Source organism: Octodon degus, unplaced genomic scaffold (assembly GCF_000260255.1).
Source record: "Octodon degus isolate 3935 unplaced genomic scaffold, OctDeg1.0 scaffold00131, whole genome shotgun sequence".
In the NCBI taxonomy this organism is placed as follows: Eukaryota; Metazoa; Chordata; class Mammalia; order Rodentia; family Octodontidae; genus Octodon; species Octodon degus.
This window is the reverse complement of record NW_004524707.1, coordinates 4918350-4932771: the sequence shown is the minus strand read 5'-3', so window position 1 is coordinate 4932771 and position 14422 is coordinate 4918350. Positions and strand designations below refer to the sequence as shown.

Below are 14422 nucleotides of genomic sequence, written 5' to 3'. Positions count from 1 at the left end.
ACCTAGCAACTACCTTCTGCCTGTGCTGTTAGTAGTTCAGGGAATGATTTGAGGATGGACCTTGGTCAAGGCTACTCAACTAGCTAAGAGTCTGCCTTTCAGTCTGTATTCCAGAAGTCTGGGTGACCAGGAGTTACTTGTGGGTTGTTCTTGGACAGTTGTGCTTCCTGCTTATTATCCTTTTAACCTTGCCATGCAGGAAAGGGAACATGCCAAGTTCAATTTCAGTCTTGACATTTCTTTGAATCTTCCTTATTGTTTCAGAGTACTCTTTAATAACTGGAGGAAATGACAGGTGTGTGCCCAAAACCTGCAAGTGTCTCACACATGGCCACTTCCAGGAGAGCAGATGATGTCTGTCCTGACAGGGGACTCTTGCTTGGTTTCTGCTCTGAAGGTGAGTCAGCCCAGCCGCAGACCCAAAACTCTGACATTGGCTGGGCATTTCCTGTGTTTCTGTAACTCACAGACGCAAACTGTACATCTTGCACGGGTGCCAGGCTGTAATTTACATGGGGTTCCCCTTTCCTGTCCCTGGCTGTGTCAGTTCCCTGCTCCCTTTCTTTGATAACTTGAGTCTGGCTCCCAGCTTCCACCAACTGGCTGTCCCAGGCTGGTAGAGAGGCCAGCAGCACCATCCCCTGAGGTGCCGGCAGTGTGAGTGGTGTGAGGCCAAGTGGGGGTTCATGGGGTAGAAGGCCAAAGCATTCACGGTCAGCACGAACTCAGGAATTCCTGAGCACAGTGCCTCTGCATTGGATGAGAACCCTGGGGTGTGGGGGTTGGATAAGGTTTGGGAACTGAATGGTACATTGGGTGACATCACTTTTAGAGAAGTGAAGCCCTGTGTTGCGTCATGCAGGTCAGTCACAGCTGCAGCAACCAACCATCCTATATTCTTTGGGGTTGAGGGGTTTTCTGTGATACAGGATTAATGTTGTGAAAATAGAGATAGCTCTAAGCAGAATGGCATAGTTAGTGCCCTGCATGTATTAGTCCATTTTGTGACCTGTAGCACAGTGCCACAGTCTGGGTATGTTATAAAGATAAGGGGTTTATTTTGGCTTATGGGTCTAGAGGTACAAGAACAAGGGGCCACATCTAGTGATGGCCTTGTGGCAGAGTCCTGATACAGGCATGGGGCATCACATGGTGAGACAAGAGAACATGTGTGTGTCTCTTCTGTTCTACTATAAATCCACTGGATTCCATCATGGGGACTCTATCTAACCCTAATTGCCTGACTTTTCTAATCCTAATTATCTCCCACAGGCCTCACCTCTAGCTACAATACTTATATTAAGTTATAGCCTTAACACAGGGGGCTTAAATGCCAGCACATTCAAGCCATATGCAAGCCACAGACATGCCCCTGCTTCTGTGCCTTTCTTGCCTTTTTTGGGGATGCTGAAGGGACTGCTTTTAAATCTTTCCCCCTAAATCTCTGTCTTGTACATCAAAAGACCCACATCCATCTACAGAGAGAAAGGACTCAAAGGGACAATATATGGTCTGAATCCCAAAGTACCAAAGAGGAAGAGCTGGCCCTACCCTGGCCTTGAATTGGGAAGATGCAGGGAGGGGAGTCTCTCAGATGGTTCGGTGTTTGGAGCCTCATTTATTCATATTATTATTTTGTTACCAGGTACTTGCTGTCCACAGAAAGTCCGAGCCACCCTTGGAATTTCCGAGGGCTTGAGAGGAGAGACCATTGTTGGACACAGGATGAAACTATTTGTATTACTTACTCCCCATTGTAGAATTATTTCTCAGTTCTTTTTTTTTTTTAATGTAGTTGGTTGTTATAGGCTCTTACTTTGCAGCTCAGACTCGTAATGATCCTCCTGTTTTCAGCTTCATTTCTCAGTTCTTGAGTTACTTTCCTCTCACATATTTTGGCTTTATAGTGAAGGCATCTTATTGCTTGGATGTTGATGGATTTTTTTGCAGGGGAGGGTGTCCCAGTGCTCAGACTATTACTGATCTCCAGCCCTGAGTGGATGATTTAAAAATTTAGAGTTTGAATAGTTGTTTGTCTGTGTGGGTACCCTGCTGTGGTCTCTAACTTGAAACACTGAAGGCTTCTTTACACTCTGTTATACTCTTTCAAAGTGATTGCCCTTCCCAGGATCTTTCTGTCTAGTAGTGCCATCTTCATTAGAATGTCTCTGGGCTTGAAATATTGCATCAACCTCTTGGCAAGGTCTTCCCAGACTGCCCTTCCCCATCAGCTCTCCCCAGTGTCCTATCTTACTGATCAGTAGAGGTCAGTACTTGAGTTTCTGTTAATAGAATTATTAATTTGGATTTGTCCTGTCTTGCATGCCCTGTAGAGGCTAAAGTTCATGAAGGCTGGACTTCGTTTTGCTTTTCAATGTGTTCCCAGTGCCTACTATAATCCTCAGCACGTCGTAGGTCCTTAGTAGGTAACCATGAGCCTCTGTGTAGACTGTGATGCTGGCAATGGTGAGGGTGAGGAGGTAAATGCTCATATACTTTCAGGCTTTTGATTTGTTGTGGGGGACAGTGTTTTGCTATTAGCATTTACCTCTAATTTACCCCAAACACCAGTCATAAATAAATCTTCCCAAATTTTCATTTTTTGAATTATTATCTGCCTACCTAAAGCTTGAGATGATTTCTGATTGGCCGTGGGATGAAGTCTTAGGTTTCTCTTATAAGAACCCTTTGCGCCATAGAGAGCTTTCTTCTCAGACCAAGAAACACCTTATTCTCATTGCTTTGGAGAGAGGGACTCCGTAATGCTCCCTGCACGCTTCTGCTTCCCTCCTGCCCGGAATACTGTCCTCTCTTCCTCCTGTCTCCCTTCCTTGCTTGAGACCAAGTTCGAGCTTACATGCTCCAGGAAGCTGCCACTGCCTGTGGCAGCACACCTAGATCCCTCCTTTCTGTGAACTTTGTTGCCCGAGTGGTTCCTGCTGCACAGGTTGGCACTGGACTGTACCCCGATTTACACAGCCAAGTCATTGTTTCTTTTGGGCTTGCTTCATCTATGTCAGACCTTGAATTTTACTGTTTTTCATTGTGCCAACATTTAATAGGGGTCCAATCAGTATGAGTTACATTGATTTGAAAGTCCTGCTGGCACACGGATTGAAAAATGCTCAGTTAAGACCCTCCTGGGAGGTTATTTTAGGCATAGTACCCTGTCCTTGGCTCAGAGCCTGGGGGCTAATATTGCCCAACCCCTGGCAACTTGGCTTAATTTTTCTCAACTCTGCCCTCCTCACCTTTCACTTCCACTTCCAACTTTATCTGGCACGGCAGTTATCAGCCTGTTCTGGGACAACTGTGCAGCATATGCCTGGGACAAATCACTGGGCAGCAGACTCTTCAGAGACATTAGCTTTTGGCCCTCATGGCTTCTGGCCAAGCAGAGCCCCCAGCTGCTTGGGTAGGCTGGCTGTATTGGAGCATGTGCACTGCCACACTGATGTGGTTAGAACACTAACCTGATGCCTACAGGCTTTCTGAATGCAGCAGTATGCGTTTGTCTCAAGTAAGGAACTTCTTTAAGCTTGAGTGCTAGTTGGACCTAAGATTACAGCATGGTTCTTGAGTAAACAGACTTGAGTTTATTCAAGTCCTGACTTCACTAGAGTGTGAACTTCACCTCCTGGCTTCTGTCTCCTCATCAATAAATGGTAACAATGCCTATTAAATGGGATCTGGTGAACACAGAATGAGTTAGAACCCTATTATATATCTGGCACAAGCAAAGCAATCAATATATGCTGGGCATTATTAATCACTTATCTTTGCTTCCTGCTACATGTACATGATTCCCATAACTCGTTGCACCATCCCAGGACATGTCCACTTCCTAGGTGACACTGAGGCACATCCAGGAAGGCCCAGGAGCATTTGAAGAAGGGGTCCAAGTACCTGACCCTTTGTTAAGTATATGAAAAGGAGCATAGTGCTCTGGGCCTGTCTTCTATTATAGTTAAATGGAGGGCAAAGACATGTTATAGAATATTAGAATTAGGAAAAGCACAGCACTGTGGGTAGGCTAGAGTGATAAATGTATTGATTCAGCTTGGGGAAACAAGGCGGCCAAGCAAGGCCTGAGAGTGAGTGACTCCTGAGCAGCTTAGGATGTTCGGGGTTAGACAGCACTTACTGAGTGACGTGGAAGGGGGTGGTGCTCAGGCTGGAGAATGCTGTATCTGAGGAGGGAGGAGGCACACAAGAGCTTCGCTCAGCCAAGAGAAGCAAGATGGGTGCTGTAGCATCAAGAACAAGATTTTATGAAATCCAGAAAATGACTCAGATAAGGAACAATTTAGTACATGATTATTGATGTAGGTCGTGCTTAGAAGTGTTGCCTCGCCTTTTTTCTAGGAACACATGCTCCCGAGCATCTGTGATGCCACAATCCCTTTGGTTTCCTCCCAGCCTACATCCAGGACCTTTTCCTTCCATCCACCTCTTCAGCGTTTCTCAGGACTTGGACCTGGAGCCTCTCCTCTCCTTCCTTGGGGCCCATGGAGTGATTCAGTTACCTGCAGGGCTTGTCTTTCTGCCTCTCCATAGACGGATGCAAATCTGAGTTCTAGACCTGTACCGCTCTCTCTCCTACTGACATTTTGACTCGAATGTCTTATGGGTATAAGATTTACCAGGGATAAACCAAATTTCCTACTTGTGCCCCATGTACTTGTACTACCAGCTCTCCTAGTCTAAGCATCCCTAATGCCTAGCAGCTAGGTCTGAAGCTTGAGGCCTGTTTGTCCCTTCTCTCTCTATTTGCTCCCATATGTGAATAACCACCAAGACTTGTCATTCTCCCTCTTAAGTAGCTGTGAGTTGTACCTGCTTTAGCTCCCCTCTGCCACCTCCAAGTTTGAACCCCATAATCTCCTGGACTTTCAGCATGGCCTCTCGGCTTCTCTCTCTATCAGGATCACTGGACTCTACTCCCCTCCTAGCCAGTGTAATCTTATAAAATAGTGACTGAATGTGCCTCTTGTTTCTTTCAGTCCCTCAGTAGATCCCTGGTTGCCCTTTGGATAATGCCAAGGTTCCTTGCATGCCTGATATGGCCACCCATAACCTCGTCCTTGTCTGTTTTTCCATCTTCACTACCTACCCTTCAGTCCTTAGCCTCTGTATGGCATCTGTGCTCTTCAGTTCCTTCACAACTTCAGATTCCTCCATTTGGAGCACTTTCCCTGTCTTCCTTCATCAGGAGAACTCTGGCTCATCTTCCAAGTGTCAATGTCCTCTTGCTTGCTCAATGAGACCCTCCCTCCACATAACGGGGCTGGCTCTCATGGGAACACATCCCAGACACCTCACTTTCTCTTTGAAGTTTGTTGTCTGTCTTCATTACAGAGCTGTAAGATCCATAGGGGCAGGGGCTGTCTTACTTGTGTTCAGCACAAGTGGTCTTAAAGCTCATGCTGGGTGTATGGAGTTCACTGAGGTGTTTAATTATACAACTGTCAATTTGCCTTAGAGTGAATTGTCTATCCTGTAGGCAATGGGAAACTGATGATGCAACAGCGTGATTGATATTATAAATAGATCATGTAGTGGAGGATGGTTAAGAGTGGGGCAGGACTGGGGTAGAGGGTGGGATGTCACTAGAGAGACCGTGAGGTACTAGGCTAGGACAGGTGATAGAGACAGAGAGAGGCAGATTTGAGTGATAAATATTATAGATACTCATAGGCTTGCACATGAAAGAGGAAGGAGTTTGGAGTAACTCTCAGGTTTGGGGAAGCGAGGAGGAAGAACACATCTAGTGATGAAATAAATGAGTTTTACTTTGAATTTATTGAGTTTGGGCTTAAGAAATAGGACAAGCAGGTGATGTTGGCCATCAGGTTGTATGTGAATTGAGAATCAGGAGCTGTGAAGAAAGGTTGTGTGCGGAGCTGGGGGTTGGAGAGGTTTAAATGAGTTAGGGGTGGCTGGGGTTTGGGGAATGAGAGAGATCAACCCACGAGGGGACTGAGGGAAAAGGGAAAAGGGTAGAAATCTGGGAAGCAAGGAAACATCCATGACTGCCTGAGACTGGTGGTGAAGCAGAGCAATGGGTCTGCTTCCCTACATTAGCTCTCAGAGGCGCTCATTTCAGGGGTGACTCACTAGATATTTTCCTCCCACTTATTCAGCATCTAGGCTAGGAGCCTTCTTTGCATAAAGGGTTTATTTATTTATTTATTTATTTATTTATTTTTGGTACCAGGGATCAAACTCAGGACCTTATATTTGTACTTTGCTAGGCAAGCACTCAGATACTCAACTGAGCTATCTCCCCAGCCCCTAGGGTTCATTTATAATAGGATCGCTGACCCCATACCAGCCTGTTATAATCCCTGTAGAGTCTCTCGGTCTGGTGGCAGTGATCAGACAGTCACTCCTCTGATTAAATTCTGTCACCACCAACTTTATGAATGGGAAATGCAGGGGCTTAACCCTCTCGAGAGTTTGGACTTTTTCTCTTTTTCTGCTTAGAATTCTTCAGCATGGATTGCCAGCGCCTGGTTCCCCTTGTGCCATGGCAGCTGCCACACTTTAGACAGCGCATTCATTTTGACACCATCCAATGGCAGAAGATAAGCTATTCTTTTTTTATTGGCAATGAAACGTTTCCCATGTTGAATAAAAGAGGCCATTGTTTTAGACTGGGCTCTAGCATTGAGCCCCAGCAAACCAGGCTAAAGATCAAAATGAAATCACTCATGTTACGAGTTACTTAGTATTGAGCTGAAATTGGGCTGCTTAGCTGGCCTTCTGAAAAATCAGGATTAGGGAGATAGTAGTCAAATTTCCCAAAGAGACTGGATTTCATTGGCATGACAGTGCCATGTTTTCTGCTTTAATTCTTTCTCAAAGAAGTGACCAGAAATAACCTGAGCCTAACTCATCAGTTGTTTGCTATTGTCCTATCTTCCTGCCTTGTAAGGGAAGTAACTCTGAAATGACCGGTCTACTTTTGGTCACTTATTTCTGCTTGTTTTCAGCTTTTCTGTCTGTAAAATCATCCTATCTGCACAGCTATCAGAACACTTAGTCTATTTTGTGGAATGAAATGTTGCCAGATTCCAGAATTAAAAATGGAGTCCATTGAGATCTTTAAATTGTTTTAATTCTGTCTTTTGACACTTAGAATGATCTCAGAGATTCTTCTCAATGGTTACCTTATTTGTTTTTGGTCTTTTTTGATTTTACTGTATTTTTCGCTTGAATCTTTTTTTAGGGGAGGTTTATTTTTTATTTTTGGTGCCAAGGACAGAACCCAGGGCTTCTGGCTTTCTAGGCAAGCATTCTATTGCTGAACCAAATCCCCAGCCCTATTGCTTCTCAATGGACAGAACTGAGTCACATGCCCAACTTTAAGGCAGCTTTTGAAGGGAAGGCTGAACACCACGTGTTTGGCCCCGTGAATCTCAGAGAGTCTCTTCAAATCACCATCACCATCATTAGCAGTAGCAGCAGCAGCAAGGCTCAAGAACTTGTTACAAATGCAGATTATTGGGCTCCACCTGATCCCTTGAATCAGAACCTCTGGATGGAAGGGCCAGTGATTTGTGTTTAAAAACATTCTCTGGGTGAATCTTAAGTTTGCAAACCACTGGTACGATGTTTATTTTCTCCTCAAATTAGTATGTTGAAATCTAATCCCCAGTGTAGTAGTATGAGTAGGTGGAACCTTTGGGAAATGGTTAGACTGTGATAAATAGGATTAGTGCGCTGAGGAAAGAGAAGCTTATTTGTGTGGATACAGTCATCACTGTGAGTGACACAGAAAGAACAAACCCTCACTGGGGACCAATCTGATTATGGACTCTAGAGCCACAAATGAAACTCTATTGTTCACTGTCACCCAGTCTAAGGTATTTCATTCTAGCAGCTCAAACAGACCAAGATGACTGGCATACCTCTGGGTTTACCTCTGGGGCAGGAACAGAGCAGCCTTCCCGAGGACTTGAAAAATGCTTGGGATCTTTTAGCAAGAAGGTGGTCATGTTAGTCTTCCCAGACTTCCATAATGGTCATGTACATGGGGTAGCGCCAAAAGCCAAAATCTATTCTTGTACCAATCTGGAGGCGGAAAGTCCAAGACCATGGGGTAGGACCATTTGGTGTCTGATGAGGGCTTTCTTCTCAGTTTGCATGCTTTTTCACTTTGTCCTCTCTTAGAGAGGAAGGAGGGAATCCAGGGAATTCCCCTACATCCTTTGGGCTGAGAACCACCTCTCTGTGTGCCCTGCCCGGTCTGCTCTCCCCACCCTTGATGCAGCCCATCACCTTGGGCTCACTGCCTCACCCTTCTTCCAGGAGAAAGGGGCCAAGCACTTCCCTTCTCTAGGGCTTTGCTGCACCTTCTTCCTCTGCCTGGAACAGTGCTTTCTGCGGTAGTCCGGGTCTTGAGCTTGAGTCCTCCCCTCTCCTGATGTAAATAAAAACAGTGCTTAACTTTAAAATAAGTGTAGAGAGGATTCAATAAAACTCTAGATTTTCTTAATGTCCAAACTTCCTATCTTTTGTAAGACACTAACAAGAAACATTTCAAAAACAATTTTGGTGCCCCATAGTGCGCCCACAGGGGTGGACGTTTGTAGTCCTTGCTACTTGGGGAGCAGAGGCAGGAGGGCAAATAGTTCTGGGCCAATCTCAGCAATTGCAAGAGCCTGTTTGAAAAAGAATAAAAAGGTTGGGGTGAAGCTCAGTATTAGCATTTTGTTAGTATAAGGCCATGATGTTCAGTCCTCAGTAACACACACACAGACACACAGACACAGACACAGACACAGACACAGACACAGACACACACACACACACACACACACACACACACACACACTGGTTCTCTTTGCTTATACCTTAATTAAAAGCTTACTAGTTTTAAATCTTTTAGGCTTATACCAAGTGTCAGCTCCTCAGAGAGATTTCTTTCCACACTTTCTAGAGTGGCACCACCCCCATCTTCCTGACACTCCCTACATGGCATGTCATCTTGTTTAAAAAAATATATGCCACAGTATTGAAATATGTCATGCTCAGGCTTAGTTTTTAGTTTTTATTCTCTACCTGCAAGGGCAGGGTCTTGTTTGCTGCAGTATGTTCTTTTATGTAGCACAACGCCTGTAACAAAGGAAGTGCTCAGTAAATATGTCAGAATGAATGGGTGAGTGCAGGCTGAGGGGTGACAGGCGGCAGAGGGGATGCTAATCCCAAGGCACATAGGCTTTTTGTGCTCAGCAAGTGCTTATTCTACTGAGCCATCTCCTTGGCCCTAGCGTAGGCTTTTTGGACAGCCAAGCTGCCAGAGGCTGTCTTCTTAGGAGGGGAGAGGTTTCATTCACGGAGGGCAGGCTGCTCCTGCAAGGAGGGAGGCTCTGGCTGTAGTGACTGAAGGCTCAGGGCCAACAGTGGAGATGACAGCAGGAATGTGCTACGGAAGCTGGGTAGTCTGGGGATCGCAAAACCAGTATTTTGTTTTTAAATTGTGATTTCCCTGAATTACTGTTAAATTTTCAGTAAAGTTTCTTAAATTCAGCAGCTGTAATTTGGTTTTTGGGGACTGGAGGAAAGGCTGGGCTTCAGGGCTTTGCACTGAGGGCCAAACTAGTCTGGAGAGGTTGGGGCGAGCATAGAAAATGGGGTATGAGAAAACTGGAGGTGCAGGAAGGCCAGAAGTAACCAGATATGTTTGTATGTGAGGATCTAACTTCAGCACTCCACTCTCAGAATTGGAAAGAGTAACCCCCGACCAGCTGAAGAAGTTGAGATCATTCTGGTTGCAAAATTAATCTACTATTTGGTAATTATGTGTTAGTGTCTGTGACACAGTGATCCTATGAACAGAGTCTGTGCCTGGCTTGTTTATGGCTGTGTGGCTGAGTGTCTGGCATTGAGTAAGTGAATGAACAGTTTGGGGTGTTTTTGTGTTTCTGGGTTAAAGGTCAGAAGGGTGCACTGACGTGATGTGTACTGGAGGATGAAGACTATATGGAAGCTGGGAGTGGAGGGGTGTCAGGGTGAGATTGAGCTGCAGGGAGGAGTCAGACTGAGCATTGGGGACCCACAGAACTACTGAGGGGTAAGAGCCAGCATCAAAGACACAGCAAGACCAGACAAGCAGCAGACTGGACAACAGAGGGGCCGCAGATGAGAGAGGCTTCCTTGCCTCGGGACACTGTTGGTCCTTGGTTGCTCTGGGCATTCCTGGGTACCATTTGGCCATGCAAAGGGGTTTCTTAGTGTACTGCCTTAGGATTGGCACTCATGGCCAGGGCTTGGGCTGGGCTGGAAACTTCCGGTCACCTGTGATCATTGGCAGCACAGAGACAGGCAGTGACCCTCTGCTTCACAGGTCCCATGGTTCTTCAGGAGAGACAGAGAATCCTTAAAACATGCTTACAGTTTTTTGCATTGTTTGACACTCTGTCCACCTGTGCCTTCCTCTCTACCAAACCTGAATGTTCCTCTCTCTCCACTTCTCAGCATTCTACAGGTTGGGGCTTGCAGCCTCTAGCCTAGATCCATAGCCTGATTCAAAAAGCATTTCAGTCCCAAACATCAAATTGAGTCCCAGTCTTCTCAATCCTGAGCACCAGCAGTGGCAGATAGAATAAAACTTGGGCATTGAACTCAGGGCTGCATGGATCTGGAATCTGTGGATGTGTGTTCTCAGATTCCTTCCAAGTTGCAGAGGAAAAAGTTTCTTTTTTTGAGTAAGAGAGGAAGTCCAGAAAGAGAAAGATGAGGGGAGGGAAAAAGTGGGGGGGAGAGAGAAAGAGAGAGAGACAGACAGAGAGAGAGAGAGAAATTGAGATAGATTGAGAGATTGAAAGATTGAGATCTTCATGGTATCATGTTCTTCAAGCAATATTTGTAATTAGGTTCCTCTTTCCCCAAGAATCATACTAATAAATCAATATTTTTCCTGAGTATCTACTTAGAGTACAAACTCTAAGCTATGCACTCAAGGGATGTCTTTGACCTTGAGGAATTTGCATTACATGTTTGAGGACAAGTCACAAAATAATTGAATGTGAGTAAACATAAGTAGGTGAATGTGCCATTTTTATTTTTTTTGCAAATTTGAGATTTTAAGGAAAGAATGTATAAAACAGAATGGAACTGATTTCCGACTGAATTATACAAATGTCTGATACCAGAGTTTGAGAAGAATTTATAAAAGATGCCCAAATTCATGACTTAGATCTGATTCTTGTGTAGTATTTTTCTAAACTCCCAGGGCAGCAAGAAGCAGCAGAGACAGGCAGAGCTGAGTGACCCCATCATTAGTGCAGTGAAGGGAGCAGAGACCTGGGCCGAAGCCCTGTGAAGGAGGCGGCAGGAGTCGGGGCCCAGAGGGCAACTTTCACAACTGGGGTTTGGACTTCAACCTGGAGATGATGCACAGTGCACAAGACAAAGTCCACACCAAATCCAACTCCCAAAAAGGGGCATAAGGCAAAACTAGCAAAACGCAAGAGTGAAGAGTCCAAAGGTATGTGTATCTGCGTGTGTGCACACATACACAGTTTAAAAATGGCACAAGCGCAAGATTAGGCAACCTGCATTCCCAGTGTTTGACTTGAGAAGTCGGAGTTAAGAAAGCCCACAAGCTTGCTGCGCTTGGTTGTATAAGTTGGCAGGGTAGGCTGGACTCTAGAACAAAGCCCTGTTCTGTCTTCTGTGAGCTACAAGGAGGATCGCTTTGCTCAAGGAGCTAACTTTCACCAGGACCTCCCACGTGTGTTCTTGTGGGAGACTTCTCTTCCTGTAGGCTGGTTCCATCCATTTCTCTTAGACCCAGAGATAAATGACTTCCTTAGTTGTGCATCTTTGTGTAGAGTTTACTGTTCTGCTGGCAGGAAAACCTGCAGAAGTCAACTGGGACACAGTGTCCTGAGGAGCGACCACAGCGACCTTGTCCAGTGTGTCTGGGGCCGAAAGGTTTCCTAGGAGGTGGAGCTGTCAGAGCTAAACTGAATAGAGTTCTGGTCAAACCAAAGGAATCTTCTCTTTGAGGGTTTACTCCCACCCTGTGTTTTTCCTTTTATAGATAGACTTAAAAAATCAGAGGTCTCATAGGTAGGCTTAGATAATCTAGAACATTTTGCCACAGCCACTTTTCCTGCCAGTGTCTTTGATGTGTCATATTCTACAAATTATTCCGCATGACATTTTCTTTCAGGACAACAGATTGTTTCAACTTGGGAGGCCAAATGTTGTGGTAGAAAGAGGCTTTGGAAGCTTGAGATCTGCCATTGAACTCTAGTTTTGCCATATGCTGGTTGTGGTAGACAGTACCGCATTCATCAAGTTCTACTTTGGTTTCTTCTGCACACTTAGCAGGATTATTTTGGAGCCCTGGGAGCAGTTCTGGCCAATGGAGTGAGAGCTGGAGCGATTGCATCATTTCAGGGCTGAAGCATGGAATCATGGGGGAGTCCCTGGCCCTCACAGCTGAGCTGCCTTCCCTTCCAAGGTCCTGTGTGCCGGTTGGTGCAGGAGCAAGAGGGCAGAAGTCACTGAGTGACAGAGGAAGCAAGGGGCCCTCCCCCACCGCTGTCTTGTACATGACTTTGTGTGAGCAACAAACACACTTTTGTTGTGATGATAGGTTTTTATGGTTAATATATTACTGCAGCATATAATAACTTAAAACACTTGCTCTGTGGCTTTGGATGGACTACATAAACATGTTGAAGAGTAAGAAGAGAATATTAATTTGTGTCTCTCAACCATCACAAAAGACTGTGGCGATGTTTAGGGGAGAAGCTGGCCTGCTTAGAATGGAGCTGATACATAGTAAGGGTTGGAAAAATATTTACTTCTAGTCTTTGGAAAATACAGAGCTGTTTCTTTCTGGAGTAGCACTTAAAGAAAGGAGTAAACACAGTCTATCAGAAACACACACACAGTCTCCACATGACGGATGCGTACACTTATTTCTGCTCTTCCACTGGGAGGGCCTGGGACAAAGGGACCCAGGCGCAGCAGGTGTCTGTGTTCCCTGCTGAGCTCCTGCTTTAGATGTGTACCTGATGAAGATGACCATGAAAAGTCTGCAACTCACTGCAAGTGAGCTTGCCCGATTTTAGCAAATAAAAGGTCAGGAAGCCCAGCAGAACTTTAATTATGGCTAAACAATGAATAATAATTTAGTATGGATCCACCCCACATAGCATTTGGTGCTACCTTGTACCATCACAGCATTCCTAGTTTATCTGGGATTCAGAGTTAGCGGGTACTCCTGTCTTCTATGCAGAGAGCTTGTGATTTGTTGGGGACAGCACACAGGTATGAGAGCGAGGGGCTGGGGATGAAACATCACCATCGTGAACACACACACACACACACACACACACACACACACAATCACACCTGAGCAGTGTGTGGTGCTTGTGAGATGAGTTTCTGAGTGAGCAGTCAGCAAGGCCAGAGTCCTGCAGCCATATCCTGAGAGGCAACTTCATAAGTAATTTTGGTTGTCCTTTAGTTGTCCTTTTACTAACTTGGTAGTAATTTCAGTTCTCCTTGCTTCTTTCTCCCCCAAGTGCATATGAATAAGAATTGATTTCATTCTTTGTGGTCTCCCCTGAGAGAAGCAAGCAGTCACGAGGCAGGAGGGCAGATGTGAGTCATCACATGTCACAGCGTGCGCCCTCCCTCTGCCTTCCACCCAGGTGTGGCTGTCAGCGTGTGGCTTTACCAGGGAACTCTGATGAGTGCCTTGCTCATGTAACACGTCTAACACCCCCTGGAAGCTGTGCTTTAGAGAAGGAAAACTACACCTTATGAAATCTACACCATGTAGAAGACATATAGCGCAGGCTCTCCGGAGATCAGACAGTAGGTCAGTGCAGGGGGCTCAGGTGATGCCTGGGGGGGGGGGGGAGAAAGGGGTCATCAAGGTGACCGGATGTAGACACAAGTCACACTCCTTCCTGTTTCTCACTGCTGCTGACTCGTCTACTAAAATGCACTCATGGTAGAAGATGAGGAAACAGAAACATCAAGAGATAGAAAATATATTTTTGTATATTCTCTACTCGAGTTGTTTTCCTTTGGAGTTAAGTACATTTTATACAAATCCCCCCTCTCTTGTAGCTTATAAATATTTTTCAGAGCTGTGAAAACCAGTTTGTCAATATTTTAGATTCAAAGGGTGTCAGTTTTGAGTTTTGATCTAAGGGAAAAGCAGCTGAGTACCCGTTACCCTGTGTGTGGGGAGGCTGAGCAAGCTTGGACTGCGAAGGCAGAGGCCCCAGGAAAGAAAGCCCCTCTTCCTGGCACCTCAGCCGGGTGCTCCCGTGCCTGCTGCGTGCTGCTGTCCAGCCTAGCGCTCACCGGGATTTTCATCAGGTGGTGCACTGGTGTTCCTGTCTCTGGAAGGCTGCACTGGTCCCTTTGCCCTCTGTCCTCTGTG

General features: G+C 45.6%; 1 protein-coding gene across 1 annotated transcript in view; it reads left to right on the top strand.

Moving 5' to 3' along the window:
* Positions 1–267: 267 nt before the first annotated feature.
* Lamb3 (laminin subunit beta 3) overlaps positions 268–14422 on the top strand; it is a 53331-nt gene continuing 39176 nt past the window's right edge. The window contains exon 1 of the mRNA XM_023701137.1: positions 268–397. The gene's annotated coding sequence lies outside the window, so the exon portion shown is untranslated. The remainder of the gene's footprint in view (positions 398–14422) is intronic.